A 15,430-nucleotide genomic window follows, 5' to 3' on the forward strand; every position below is an offset into this window, starting at 1 on the left:
AAGGAAAAACTTGGTTGGCCCACCGAAATATGCACAATATGCAAATAAGCCATAAGAAATAAACAAGAAATGCACAAAAACAGAATTCGAGAGTGACAGGTGGCAACAGGCAGAAACTGAACAAGGTGGATGGGTTAGAAATGACTTCAATAAAACGGAGAAAAAAGAAAGAGGCATAAGAAATTCATCAAATCTCGACTTGAGATGCGTGAGAAATGTATTGAAATATTCAAAATCAAATGGGTCGAATAAAAATTAGACATAAAATGGTAAATAAGAGATAAAAAGAATGTGATAGTTCGACAGCAATTCAATTGAACTGGAAATAAATTAAATAAACTTGACTACAAGCAAATATTTTGCGATGACAAACAAATATGCATTTAGTTTAGTTCACAGTTTAAGAAAATAAATTCCTTTCAATTACATTTTCTATTGAAAAAGCCATATCCATTTGCACATGGCAGTGGGTATTTATTTAATTTATTTCAGATTTCGTTGTCTTATAACCTCGACCAAACGAAATTCCCACATAAATTATTAAAGCCAAAAACCAAATTCCCAAACATTTATCTTGATTGAACCCAATCGCAATTCCAAGCTCCACTGATTGACATTGATTCAATTAATTTGCACAAACTTTGAGCGGCCCTACTGATGATGGTGAATAAAATTTGAGTGCAGTACTAACGACCTTTTTTGTGGTTCATTCAACTTTCTTCTGCTGAAAATTGAATTGAATTTCGGCCGGGATCGAAGCACTTGCCGTCTATGAAAATGGTTATTGAGTGCTAACGGACACGTAACGTTGGCGCTAAGCTAAAAGCGGCTTTTTAATGCGTTACCCCAAGAAAATGACGAGGAGGGGCAGAGACAGAGGCAGAGAAAGGCTTACCAAGAATGTTGGCCCAGACTCGAAACTCATGAAATTCGTTAGTCAGCCGGGGAAAAAACCACTGCCAAAACCGGTTACCGACCTTTAGGAAAGTTGACCAGCAGCCTGTTTTCGTGGCTAACACATTTTTCGTGTTAATTGTTTTGATTAAAGTTCGATTTCCCAACCGCGCTGCTCCGCCGCTCCTTCAAAAACATCGTTCATGTCGGCCAACCTGTAACATCCATCAACTGTCCCATCGTTTGTCAATCAATGTTGCCCAAAATTATTTTATAATAGTTTATGAAAAATTAATTGTCGACATTATTTTGATTTGGCAACTCACTAAGGCCAAAAAAAAATGTTGCGTGGACACCCACCAAAATCAATAAATGGCCAAAAAGTTTGACTGACAGTTAGCTGGCCATGTGGGTCCAATCTGACCAAAATATATACACACTTTGAAATCGAAGTTTCATTGCTGTTTTGGCCACATGTTATGGGAATGTGATAGGGTGTTAGGTACGTTTGTTTCATTTATAAGTAAACAACATTTTCCCCCAACTCAAACTCGATACTTTAACTAATTTCCAGGTTTCAAAGCTTCTCCTCTTACTTGTTTGTACCTTAAATGACTGAAGCTGGTTTGGGCTTTGTTTATGTTGTTTCTCAGTTTACATTTCAGTTTCGTTTGAATTATTTGTTTGGCAGTTTCGTTTGAAAACAAGAGAAACAAGACCCACAGAAACAACCTTTGAGGGCATAATTAATATGAATGATTTTTAATTCGAGCCAAAGACCCAAAGTGGAGAATTTACATGAATGCGAGGCGTGTATGTATGTATGTGTGTATTGCCTGTTCTGTTGGTACCTTTTATTACAGAAAACCGCTTTGCAAATATTTGAACTACGTTTTTCGTGTTTGTTTGCCTTCCTCTCCCTTCCACTTTTTATCCTATTCATTCGTTTTGGCGCTTTTGTTTGATCTACCACTTGTCGTCCAAAGATTCTTGGTTTTTTTTTGTCTTCCTTATTGCGTCGATCAAAAACGTTGGCGTACTCTGTTGCGTTATTTTTAAATTGCTGTGGCGGTTTTGTTTAAATTTTTGGTAAAAAGCCATAATTGCGATAAACTGTCGACCGATAAAGGAGCCGAATTGTGCTCATAAATGGGTCGTAAAGGTGTAACACATATGCATAATTTTATTGCTTCTGTACAAATGTGTGGTCCATAAAATACAAGCGCAATAGTAGTTTATAGTACTCATTAATAATTAAATGCCATTTTATACACATATTTTTTTCTGCAATCTAAGAAAATAAAATAGTAATGGCTTTAAAGTATCGCATAAATATAATTTTCAACACCTTTTAATAATTTCTCAGCAATTGCATGCCACTTTTTTTTTGTTCCTAGATCCATAAAGATAAGATTCCCTTTCAAAAGGTATTTTTCACAACAGGATGCCGTTCACACACCAGAACCACGCCTTTTTCACATAAAAAAATCTTTCCAGTCACATAATAAACTTTTTCTTCTGTCACACAAAAAAAAGGAAAGAAATGCCAGAACAACAAACACACTCGCAAAGACTCCCACATGGATACAGGCGAATGGGCCAAATGTGTTTATGTATCTTGTATCTTAATGTGTACATCTTGTTGTTGGCCATATACGTTCGTTCAAATTGCCAAGGCTATGAGCACACACACTGTAACAAAAGCAGGCCCATACCATCGGCGTGATTTGCATTTTAATGTGGAAATATGTGCGTTTGTATCGGTGTCTGTGTAGATGAGCGCAGGATTCGTTTTCATATTTTATGGAAATCGATTACAATTCGAAATTGTCGAGTCCAGAATGGGCAAATTGTTAAATGAGCTGCCAAAACGACTGCAGTTTGACAGCCAGTGCAAAGAAAATAAAGACACATCGTTTTACACATGAATTACCAGATCTGAATTGCCTTGTTTATGATATCAAGATGAATATCTTTATGGATTCTCCCTATCAATGAGTTTTTCTGAATGTACAAAAATAGCATACATAATCTCAAACTCACTCATGGAAAATTATGATTATATCAAGACTTCAAACTCATTAAATCTTTAAAAATTCATGACTTAAATCTTTTTTTGTGCCTTTGCCTAAATAAACGCGCATTAATCCGCAAATATGTGCACAGCCACGCCCCCCTGCCTCCACTGGTCTGCAACGCCCACTCATTACCGTTTATTAGCCATGCAGCTGGGGCAATTTGTTGTTTAATTTTGTGAAAATTGTAAATGCCTTTGCCTTGCGGCCTTTTTTCTGCGTTTAATTAAGTCTCCCAGTTCTTGTGCCTCCCCTCTTAGTTTTCCAACCCCCTCGCTCCCCACTAATTAGCCTAGGCTGTTCTGATTGATTACAGTTACCTAACTGTTGCTCGACAGTTGGTGTTGTTACCATAGCCACGCCCTTCTGGGCGTTGTGGGCTTCGGTTTGCTTGGCAGACTCAGCTTCTCGCATCGCTCCGTTAAAATTCTATTAACGTATTTTTTATGATTACTCTCTTGCCATTGGCAGCAAACGGGTTTACAATCACCGCGCGAAGCCCAAGAAAAAATCATCATCAGCACTCTAGCACTCTTCAAAGAACACGGAAGCCCTGTCCGAGCTCATATTAAATTTCTTTGAGTTTCTGCTCTTTCGCAGCCAACTTCTCCATTATCTTTGCATCTATCACTCGGCGGAGGCTCTTGATCGATCCATTGATTGATTGATTGCTGGATGGATTGCGACTGTTTGTCGCCAAAGACTCGTGCGGAAATGGCTTGAGCCCACCATAAATAACACTGGGCAACAGGGCGAAATGGGAATACACCAGCTTTAAGGTAGAAAACTGTATACATAAAGTGGTTGAACAACAAAATGAACATAGACTTTTATCACCTCACTTGCGTAGCATTAAAGTTTAAAACAAAGTTTCCACAGGGCTTTAACTTTTTCTCTGAAATTCATTTTTTACAGACTTCCTCAATCTTGTGGTCGAGTGTTTATCAGCTTACTTCTTTGTACTCATTTTCTAAGCGCTCGGTGTGCCAAATATTTTTGACAAATGCCGCTCAGCTTATAAAAAATGTAAGCCAATTTTTCACTTCTCCAGCGCATTTCTGTCTCGGTTGGTGTCATTCTTTCAGCAAAAATTTCTGGCTTCCCCATTAAAAATTAATTATGAATTTTCTGGGTTTTGGTGTGGCGTCCTTATCATCACAGGGGAACCAACTTTGACACTCAAAAAACTGCTAAATAAATGAGAAATTGAAGACCGGTCAAGACACACCCAAAAACAAATTCCTCACTTTCATTTTGCCCATTGATTTCTATTTGATTTCCATTTCATTTAATTTCTTTGGGCTTTTTTTCGTTTTGCCCATTAAAGTGCTGTTCAGTTTGGGGAAGGTTCGTTTTTCACATTTAATTTCGTTTTATTTCTACGGCGGCACTTTCTAGGCAAATGTTCCGCGCTGGAAAAATCATGGCCAGGCATTATATAACTCATAATTTAAGTATTGCTTCTCCACTAATTCCGGACTTTTCTGTTGTTTTTTCCCTTGCACATTTCTCGGCCATTTCGTTTTGTTTTATGCCTTTTTCAAGCGCACTCTGTGCTCTTGGCCAGCAGCAATTAGCGTAATTTAGTTGCATTTAAGAAGCGGAAATAAAACTATAAAGATTTTTTTCTGCTTTGCCGTTTTTTTTTTTTGTTGTGGAGAAAATGGGAGAGGAAAGGCAGTTCCGATTGAAGAAATTTGTTATTGTTTGCGGTTTTTATTTCGCCGACTTTTCCCTCAACTTTTTCAGCTGGATTTATTCATGGGGAAATTTATTGTGATTTTAATTCATAATTTACTGTTCGTTATCGTTGGCCACTTGACAGATTAAGTCTGTCTGGGTTCTGGCACGTTAGAAACGTTGGAAATTTCATTTTAATTTGATTGTGGAAATTATTACAAATTAACTGGATTTTGCTTAGAGCCAAACTTTAATTGAATTCACAGATGAGAAAGTTCTAGCGCAACTTTCTTCATAATTCAACTTTCTTCTCTGTTAATCCCCGTGCTCATAATACCCCCTCAACTCGGCTCTTTATTTGTTTAACTTCGGCACGTTCTTGGCTTCTACTCTTCCTATTTGTTGGCCAAACTTATTTATTGCACCGCCAACACCTCCCTTCGTCCATCCACAGTAAGCCATGGATGTCGTGCCAGGGCTCAGCTAAGACAAAAAGAAAATTCCATCGTCTGCCAAAGAAAATGTTGATTTACCACAATTGCAGGCGATTTTGCTTTCTTCCCTTAAATGGGAAGCCATAAACTTTGGCTTTGGTTGCTGATTTAGTCATGGTAATTTCGGTTTGATTTGACTATGATTACGTTAATAATTTCACAAATGACTCGAAGGGTTCGGCATAAACCGTCAAGTGTAAGGGCATCAAAATAAATTATTGGTAATTATTTGCAATTTTTTAGGGATCACTTAAGTTGAATCCATTATACCATTTATTGAAATTTAATGTAGGCAATGTTTACATTTCAGTTTATTTCTTATTATTCATATTTATATGGGTTTTTTTCGAATTTGAATCCAATTAACATCAAAGAAAAAAGAAATTGTTTCAGCACAAAATCAAGAGCAAAATTTATGCAGAAGGGCCTGAATTAGCATAAAATTCTTGGAAGAGAAGACTTTGATAAACAAGCTTGTTTGCACATGCATCCCATTCTGACGCCCACTTATACCCCCTATTCCTTATTTTTTTCCCCCAATGAACCGAAGCTATCGACTTGAACCAGTTAACCTTGACTCAAAGCCGCAGAGGAAACGCGCGTGGCAGATTATTGCAAAACTTGCGCTAATTTATCAAGCGAACTCCCCCACAGAACAAACAATTAAACAATTTGCAAACGAAATAAAAAGTTATTTGCAAATATAATATATGACACTGAGGAATATTGATAGTGATTTCCTTCAAGCTGCTTATCGATACCCCACAGAAGTGAAATCCCAACTGAACTCAGCAGAACTTCATTGTACTGAATTATGAATCATTGTGCAAAATATTTTTTAAGTACTTTAGAGATAATAAATCCAGCATGGCTTTACAAAAGCTTTATCTCCTAGCTGAATATGTATATAATAATGACTGGCGAATATATATCACAATTATTTTAAAAGCTAATTTCATGTGTTATTTATAAATTACTCAATGGAGTCTCCAAACGACTTCATATTCGTTAAATTTATTTAGTCACATCATAATTGGAAGAATTAATTAAATAATAACGATTGCGTTTATTGTCAAACAAATTGGCGTAGAGAGAAAAATTTTAAATTTAAATTTTTCATTAGGAAAAGTTCGAAAAAGTATATTCAAATACCATGTTTAAGGAAAGTGGGTCGAAATTTGGATATTTGAGACGAAAATAATTCAAATTTGATGGAAATGTGACACTTTGATTCCACGAAAAATATTGCATCATTGAACACAGCGCAAGCCTCTAAATTATTCACAAGGTGTGATTTTTACTTAAAATATGCACGCCCATAATGCGACCCCGTAAATGTTTTGCATTTTGCGTTTTCAGGACATGTGTCTCTTGCATCGTATCTATAATATGTGGACCACATTTTGTGCTAGTACGTGTAGTTTTATCCTTGTGCCAGATTGATTTTCCTTGCTGACTTTCCCACAGCCCATCCTCGTTTTTATTTCTTTGTTGTTACTTTTGTTGTTGCGCGTTGTGGTGGCAGATTCTTTTCTCATACGCCCCATGCTCTTATTGATTTTTCCTTCTGCTCATTCGCTTTTTTCTCGTGTGGTAAAGCAATAAGAAAAATCGTTTTTCTGTTCGATATTTTTTCCTTTTTTAATTGCATTATGCAGTGAAATCACAGGGCGACAAGAGGGGCGGAGGCCAAAGTTAATTTCATTTGCGAGTGTGGACAGGATGCAGTCGAAATCAGAGTCCTATGGCTCAGCTCTGCCCATTGGATCCCATTGTTCGGCCCGTCAAAAGTTCGAACTTTGCTTTTAACTGATTTGCCGGGGGGCGGTAATGCGATTGGGTTGCGCCAAACATTTCCGTTCATTGCATTGTTTGTATTCGGTTCAAGGATTTTCCCCATCTATTAGGGAAACTTTGGATAATTGCACGCGAATCAAAGCTAATTTGGAGTGCAAAATTCAGGAAAATGTTATAAACATGCGCAAATTAAGGAAAAACGTACACACTTTAAATTGAACATTAAGTAAAAAGTACTTTTTACAGTTCTGCTGCAGTTCTCTTTGATTTCTTACAACTTTTTCCATTTCCTTTTATCTGGTTGGCCATAAATCTGCGTTGGGATCATTAATTTGGACCCGCTTAAGGGCTTTCGCCCAGGGACTTCATTTTTGTGCCACAATCCGTTGCACGTGTCCCACTTTGCCCCCACGGTTGATTCCCTTTATCACCTTCCCTTATCAGTGCAGCGACAGACAAAGAAGGGCAGAGTGAAAATAGAGGGAAAATGCCAACTATTAAGTTTTCCCAGCTTAGCAGAAGGCGGCAATATTTTCCGACTTCTCCGGGATTTCGACAGACAGAGTGAGATGGTCGGAGAACTGGAATGGGAACATAAAAATGCTAATCATTTGCTCATTAAATCCGCATCATCCGCTGCCGACGTCGCTGCTAGTGTTAATGACAGGACACCAGCCGGAGTAAAGGGCCGGGAAAACTGCTGAAAAAGGGAGAGAAGGAAGGAAAAGTACCTTGAGGCCCGGGCAAGCCGCACAGCTGTTCTGGGGGCCTCAAAAGTTCAACGAGAATTTGGCACAGCGCAAATAAATAAAAACAAAAACAACGAACAGCAGCAGTCAAAGAAGAAGGGACGAAAACAAGAAGAGAAATAAAGTTCGAGCAGAACAGAAGAAAGAAGTTGGGTGAAGGGCAAGTGAGGGGCATTACAGTGAGTTCTAGAGTTGGTGTAAGAAAAATTCATGGGGCCCTAAACATTTAAAAAAATAAACCGAAAGGTATCAAATCATGTGTTTAAATTTGATTATTGTATATTCTATTCCAGTTTAAATACAAATCGATTCTAAAGCCCATTTGTGCAACCAGCTGTAAGTACCCTAATTGATTATTAATTACATTTGATGGCACTTTGATCCTAAAAATAGCGCAATAATCCTTCTATTCTATGCACTTAGCGAGTGTTGTTCTAAAAATACACATATTCCCAGTCAAACAGCTGACAGTTTTTCGATGTGTCAGCCCCACTGTAGGGGAAATCCGGCCAAAACACCCAACAACCCCCTGCGCAGCCATCCTTACAGCCTGCAAAATATTAGGCCTGGGCCTGGAACTCAGATCTGGGGGCTGGATACAACGCAGTCCTTCGTCAGGGAAACAAAACATGCCACAGGGATACATAAAGCAGAAGGAGGTGGGCTGATAAGGGGGGAAATGGGCTGGGGCAATGCCAAATCATCTGTTTTAAATCGATTTTCCTTGCTTTTGTTGTGCTTTTTTTCCTTTCCTGTTTATATGTATGCTTTTTTGTGCCCTACACAGCAAAAATGAAGGTGTATTTGTAATTTAATTAGTTGGTTACATTTCGTTACTCAGTTTTTACTACACGTGACTCAATTCGATAAATAGATACAACCAACAAAATGTTCATGTTGTCATTTCAATATAGTATATCACCAAATTATTTTCTCGAAGTGTACCAGGACATTTGACTTATCCTCGAAATGAAATATATCTAAAGCCCTTGGGACAGCGAAAGAAAGAAAAATTGCGGCAGTCATTGTCTCTAATACAGGTCTTAAATTTTCCTTTGCAAAATGAAACCTAGAAAAATACTAGTACGCCTACACTGAACTCCCCCTGATACAATCTTGCTCTACGTATCTGTAGGTCCCCCTCGAAACTTAATTGACCCCAAAAATAGCTACGAAAATTGCTTTAAATTTGTTAAACTTCAACGGCAGCCAACCAATCTCAGATCTACGCCTACGGGTTTGAAGAGAGAGGGCGATAGAGATTACTGTAGAAGAAATCGAACGAAGCATTTTTGCTCATTAAATAAATCAAAAATTGCTTGGGCCTCGGTGGTTGCCCATAAAAGTCGAATTTCTCGACTTGGAGCGTTTCAAATGAATCGTAATTTATGCAAATTGGGCGAAATGTTGGCAAAAATGTTGAGCAAAATTGTCACTCTTTTTGGGCCAAATCGAAAACAGATTTCTTCTGATTTATCTTCAAAAAAAAAAAACCTTAAAGTGTTTTTAACAGATTTGATCAAAAAGTGTTGTGTTTTGAAATAAAGTAAGATCACGCAGCTAAAAAGCACTGGGAGAGGAAAGCATTCGAATAATGTATAGGCACCACCTAACGATCACGTTGATAAGTTTACGTGCCAAACTAGAACGCTTGATTATTTAAAATTTAAAGTTATTCTGATCGAGAGAATCTTTTATTCTTTAACATACCATGAGAAATTTTGTGATCTGCAAAATTCAAATCATTGTGCCACTTACTGATGGTATAAATCTTTTTATGTAAATAGTACTAAATTCGCTGGGAAACAACTTTGAACTTAAGTTAAATTCATTTCTGTTTATTTCTGTTTCGTAAGCTTACACCTCATAGAAACTGTAGGCGCAGTTTATATCAGATTTTTTGGAACAATTAAGCCTCATCCACATGAACTAAAACATAAAGCAGCCGCTGACCCAGCTCTCTGATCTCAGATTGTTCTCCTCTCAGAGATCTACGTGATATATGCCCTCTCACCCCGCCCCTATATCAACGAAAAAGTTTAAAACAAACTGTGTTACGTGCCACAAGCGAACAACTATCAGATAAAACATGATCATAACAGCACATATAAAATTTTAACTATTTTCGTGTCGGGCCAGTCTGAAATTTTATTGTTACGCTTGTGTAACAACAAAAACAACAACAAAAGCAATAAGCCACAACAAGAACCAGTCACGTTATGAGTAAGTTGAACAAAAACAAGCAAGATAACTGCACTTTTGTGGTAAAGGGGGAAAGGGTACCGAAAAACAGAGGAGCGTGCAATTTCCAAATCACTCGCGAAGAAAACGAAATTTATAAATCCCTCTTTAAAGGCAGAACCACTCGAGTGAAGGTCAATAAAGCGATGGGCCCATAAAAAGGTGCGATAATTCAAGAAAAAAGCAACTCAAGAAAAACCAAGAAGTAGACTTAAATTCATTGAACATGAGTGTGCTTTTACTGCCGATATTCCCCAACTGCGCCATAGAAGACTGTAGAAAATTGTCTGCAAGTTGTCCTCTTCTAGGGCAACTCACCTTACTAAATGGCCGTTTTCACAAGCTGCTGACCATGACCATGTGAGGGGTCTCAATTAACGGCGATCAAGGCTAAGGGTTAACTGCTACTCCGACTTTGATACTACCAATTTGCGAGGGTGTCCATGGGTGAAGGTCAAATGGGGGACTATTAAAACGCGTTTACTTCAACGCCACTTAAACGCCTTCGGGCTTAACTTTAATTTATTTAATTTTCCGGACAATCAATCGACTTGTGGACTTTGAAAGTAACTGACCTTTTTCTGTGGTTGCAATTTTCCCAAATTCGTTCAGTTTCGGCACAATTTGTTTACTTTTGCAGTTTATCGGCGTGTGTTGTTGTTGGTTTTCGGGAGTTTTTCGTCCAGTTTTCGTGCTCTTTTTTTGGGTTGGGTAATTTGGGGCCTCGAAAAAGGACGAAATCTATATTGGGCTCGCTCTCTCTCCGGCAAACTCTCTCTTCCCTTTTGCTCCTTGCGCGCGCGCTCTGCAAATTGATTTTCACTTTTGGCGATTGTCAAAAAGACGGCAACATATAAAAATAATAATAAACGAACACAACGCAGGAATTTTCACTTGTGCCACTTTTTTTCACCTCTTTTATTTTGTGTTTGCAGGGAAACGGGTTTGCGTCGATTTTTCGGTTTTGGGGAAACAAGAAATTCCTACTACGTTTTTTCCACTGGTTTTTTTTTATTCCTTACGTACGCCTTTTTCCTACCAACTTTTGCGTTTTTCTCCTTCTCCGAGATGCTCACACACACACTGGCGCACTCCCACTCTCACACACACGCACCGGCCAAACAACAAAAATTCTTTCGCTGTCTTTGATTTTTGTTTTTTTTTCCTTTGGCTTTGAGTTTTGCTGCTGCAGAGGCGAACCGGTTTTGTTTTTATTTGTATATTTCTTCTTGTTTTTGCACTTCACTTCGATTGGTTTTTTTTTGTTTCGTTACCTGCAGTTGGCAGTTTGAATTCTAATAATAACGGCAATTATTTCAAATTTGTATTGATTTCATCAGGATTCCTTGCACCGTTATTTCGCACTCACACACACAAGTCTGTCCCGTAACGTCACGCGCCCACACTTACTGAGCCTGAGCGGAAAAACGCGCACAAATCGGTTTGAGATATTTAAAAATTCGATTGCATCAATAGTTGATTTTTCCCGGCGACTCTAGGCCTAAAACATTTTCTGAACGGAGCACGCGAAAATACGTGCAGCACGAACCGCGGTCGAAAGCAACATAACAACTGTAAAAATGGGGGGCCCTCGACTTCTCCATAGGCTGCTGGCGAATATCGTGGTTTTCCCACCTCTAGTTTGAGAGAGCGAGCTCCAATTCGAAAGAGAGTGATTTCGAACTCGAAAAGAGAGAGTGGAGCGTTTTCTGTTATCCGTTGGCAGCAGTGGGTTCGAGACAGCGCTAAGTTCTTATTAGAGTTCTTCACAACGAGTTGAGTTAAATAATACATATTACAAATTTGAAATATAAAATTCCTAATATTTGTTTTAAATTTAAAATAAAATTATTTTTGAGCCATAATAAAATGGTGAGAGTACGATTTATTTATTTTAAGAGAACATATTTAAGCTCATAGAATTTACAGCAAAGTACGAAAAATAAATGTTAACCGGTTTTCCTCTCTCTCAAACAAACAGCTAAGAAAAGGAGAGACAGCGGATGATTTTAGTATGAGAAAACATTCACAGCTTAACAGCGCCCTAACATTTTCGGTCAACATAGCTGTTTTTGCCGGTCACTTTCGTCATTAGTTGGAAAGCATCAAGAGCGGTGGAAAATCAGAAAAACCCCGCCCCCTTCCGTTTATCCACCATACACCTTGAGTATTTTCTTGCACAAGTTCTGGGTCACTTGGGCATTTTCCAACCATTTCTTAGGGTTTTTCCCCGATTTCTTTTGGCTTTTTCGGCGCCCGAATCGTTTTTCATTTTCCTGGCTAAAAGGGGGGCGGGGGGAGGGGCCACGTGCGGCTCATCCACCGGCGATGTTGTTGTTGTTGTTTTAGGGAGCGGGAGCTTTTCTTTGCCGGTCCATTGTTCCCAATTTCCTCGTTAGCTGCTTTTTGTTGTGCAAGGGTTATTTCCACAGGCGCCTTAAGTAGTCGGTTTGTTTTTTCGCAAAAACCTGAAAGTCCAAGTGGATTTCTGCCCACTTTTATTGGCCTACAACAATTCGAAGCTTGGTAGGTTAAACAAAACCTCAAGTTATGGCCATATGAAAATAAATTGAAACCTGAAAAAGGTTTGGCAATTTGGAATTAACGATTTTCAACACTCAAGCTTAAACAAAATTTTAAAAAATTTAATTTGGTTTGTGCTGATGTTGTTACCAAACATTGCATAATTAGCAAACGTTAATAGCTTTCCAGAAATCTTCTTCACATGAGAAGCTTATCCACTTTTCCCCTATTAAAACTCATCACTCATTTTGCATTTCCTCAATCATTGAAATTGACTTGATTTATGCAAAACTCGGTTCCCCCGCTTTTCGGCAAATGAAAATGTTCACTCGACAAACGTGAGCCGAAAAATGATGACCCACGAGGTCAGCTGGAGTACCCCTATTATGAAGAGGGGTTGGCGCTGGCTTTGTATGGAAAATTTAGCAGCGTGGCCGGGAAAATGCAATTTCACTGACGCTGCCGATTTTCGGCTCTAATAATGCCGTGCACTTGTATTAGAGAGGTTTTCCTTTGCACTTTGCAAATTTCACGCATAATTAGATGGATGGCTGATTTTCCAGTCAAGCAAATCCACGTTTTGTGGGGTAGGACTTATTTCCACCAGTAATCATATTAATTTCAAATAGTTAAAACAGATTTGTCGAACAGATAAGTTATTTCTAAAACAATATGCAGATTCCTGTTGGATTTTATAGACAGTTTGCTGCTTAACAAGTTGTAAAAAGCCCACCCACTTTACATTTTCTTTATTGGGTGCGTGCTGGTCTCACAGTTTGAGAGCCACATGTTACCGATAGATGTTGCCAGTCAGTTGCTTCATGTTGCCGAGCGATTTATGAGCCAGCTATTTCGAATGCAACGTGTGCTGCTGGTGCAGCATGTAATGTGCACGACACGCCCCCCGAAACCTCTCCGCCTCCGCCCACCGCTTTTGAAACGCTCTCCGAAAAATGCTTTTGATCCTCCACATCCACTCAGAAATAAAATATTTAGTAATACAATTTAAAAAATTGATTCTTTTTAAGCCAACGGCTGTCTTTGTATCGGGACTTACTTTATCCGTTTACTAGTGGTTTTAAAAAATTAATTAATGAATAATATTTAAATTGTATATCCTTAATAATACATTTTTTTTCTGTGCAACCCAATGGGTGGCAAAGCTCGGCGGCAGCCGTTGAATTCACAATAAATAACAATCAACTGAGAGGGTTAATCAAAGGAGCAGTGTGATGGAAAATTTTGAGAGGCGGTAAATAAACCCCAGCTGCAGAGGATCGTATTTGATCATACAAAGGTCTTAAAACCACCTGAATTAGGTTTATTGGATATTCATCTTTAAATACACTTTTAAGTACTGCCGGTTTCTTTTGTATTATATTGACATAATACAACTTGTTTAATTCGAAATACCCCACTGAAAATTGCAAGTGCGACTGACAACTTTCCTGCCGGTTGCTAATTTATTCGCAAGGCTTATGATCTGTGAATAATTACGATAGCCAATGGTAAAATAATCAAAAGAGCCCCCGCTTTTTTGTGAAGGATCGCGGATCAATTTCTGCGGCTCAGCAAAGCAGAAAAATGGGGGGAAAAAACAAGGCTGTCCAAGTGAAAGTCCAACGCTTCGGCCGCTTCGTTCACATCTCACTAACCTCGTGATTTATATATTTGGCCCAAACCGGCTGTCTGTAACCCCCTGCACCCTGCCCCCTCACCCACCGCCCCCGATTGGCTGACAGTTGGACAGGCGGCTGAAAAAGGGGCGTGGCATGCGTTGCCTGCATAATGAAAACGTTTGCAGACAGTCCAAAACGGCAGCTAAAAACAAATTTGCATACTTAGGCGAAGAGGAAAGTGAAAATTGCATCAAATTTTTTCCAGGCCAAATGAGCGAAAGTAAATCGCAAAAAGGAGCAGCGAAAAGTGGCAGAAGAAGAAAAAACACCAAACAGGAAATGCATTTTGAAGCGTTTGGCAATTCGTAAAGCTTTCCGAACTGATATTTGATATTCAAATTAATTTTTTCGAAGGCAATTATGTAACTGGATTATGATGGAAGATTATGTAAATTACGGTCGAGGCGGCATACTCAAATATTTAAGGTATTTGCTATGCGGCTTCAGCTATAATTAAATAATGAGTAAGTGGCTTATGATTGAAACCGTTTGGATAATGGATTTAGTTAATAACTGGTGAGGTAACGCCTAGCAATAAATGAACACGAATATTTTGACAATCAGATTAAACATTTACTGTGCTTAATTAGACAACTATCATTTACTGGAAAATAGCTATAATCATAATTATTAGGTAAGAAATCTAACTATTTAGAAATATTTCTGTTCCTGTCAAACTGTAATAAGTTAATGAGAAATTTATGCAAAATATCTCGCAGACAGAGCGCAACAGCCGGAAAAGGAATTAAGCAATAAATTTATGTAAAGAACCAACTGAAAGCTGTAAACTGTCTTCTGCTGGCCAGAAAACCAGCTTTTCCTCCTCGCTCCCTTTATTTTTTGCTATTTCAGCACTTACAAGAATTACGCGACCTGAGAAAATTGTAATTCATAATATTCCATCCTGGGGAGCGGGCTAACAAATCCTCGGGGACCGGCATCCTTGCTCTTGCTGTGCGGGATCTGTTTTGTTGTTGCTAAAAATAGCACATGCCTCAAGGTTGCCCTTTTGAGGGGGGTTTGGGGCAGCGGGGGCGAGGGGATGGGGCAGATGGGGCAGATGGCTTCCCACTGCCACCGCTGTTGTTCCTTTAACGTGTCAAACTTTTGGCCAACGCAGCTCCCCCAAGACAGTTAAGAGATGGAATAAGGAATACGGAATGAGGGTGGTGACAGGTGAGCGGACGAGGCGAAAAAAGCACAATAACGCGCAGTCAGTCTTGCCACAATTCCACAGAGCTCTTAAAACTTTTTCAACTGTCAGCTTCAAAATGAAAGAAAATAGATACTCGTTGAAA

At 38.7% G+C, this 15,430-nt stretch overlaps 1 protein-coding gene across 4 annotated transcripts in view; it reads right to left on the reverse strand.

The window, feature by feature from the left end:
• Positions 1–11,509, reverse strand: part of LOC108093682 (AF4/FMR2 family member lilli) — a 63,863-nt gene extending 52,354 nt beyond the window's left edge. For all 4 annotated transcript variants that reach the window (XM_017193862.2, XM_017193860.2, XM_017193861.2 and 1 more), the window contains exon 1: positions 10,506–11,509. The gene's annotated coding sequence lies outside the window, so the exon portion shown is untranslated. The remainder of the gene's footprint in view (positions 1–10,505) is intronic.
• Positions 11,510–15,430: the final 3,921 nt, after the last annotated feature.

Source organism: Drosophila ficusphila, unplaced genomic scaffold, assembly GCF_018152265.1.
Source record: "Drosophila ficusphila isolate 14025-0441.05 unplaced genomic scaffold, ASM1815226v1 contig_414, whole genome shotgun sequence".
NCBI lineage: Eukaryota > Metazoa > Arthropoda > Insecta > Diptera > Drosophilidae > Drosophila > Drosophila ficusphila.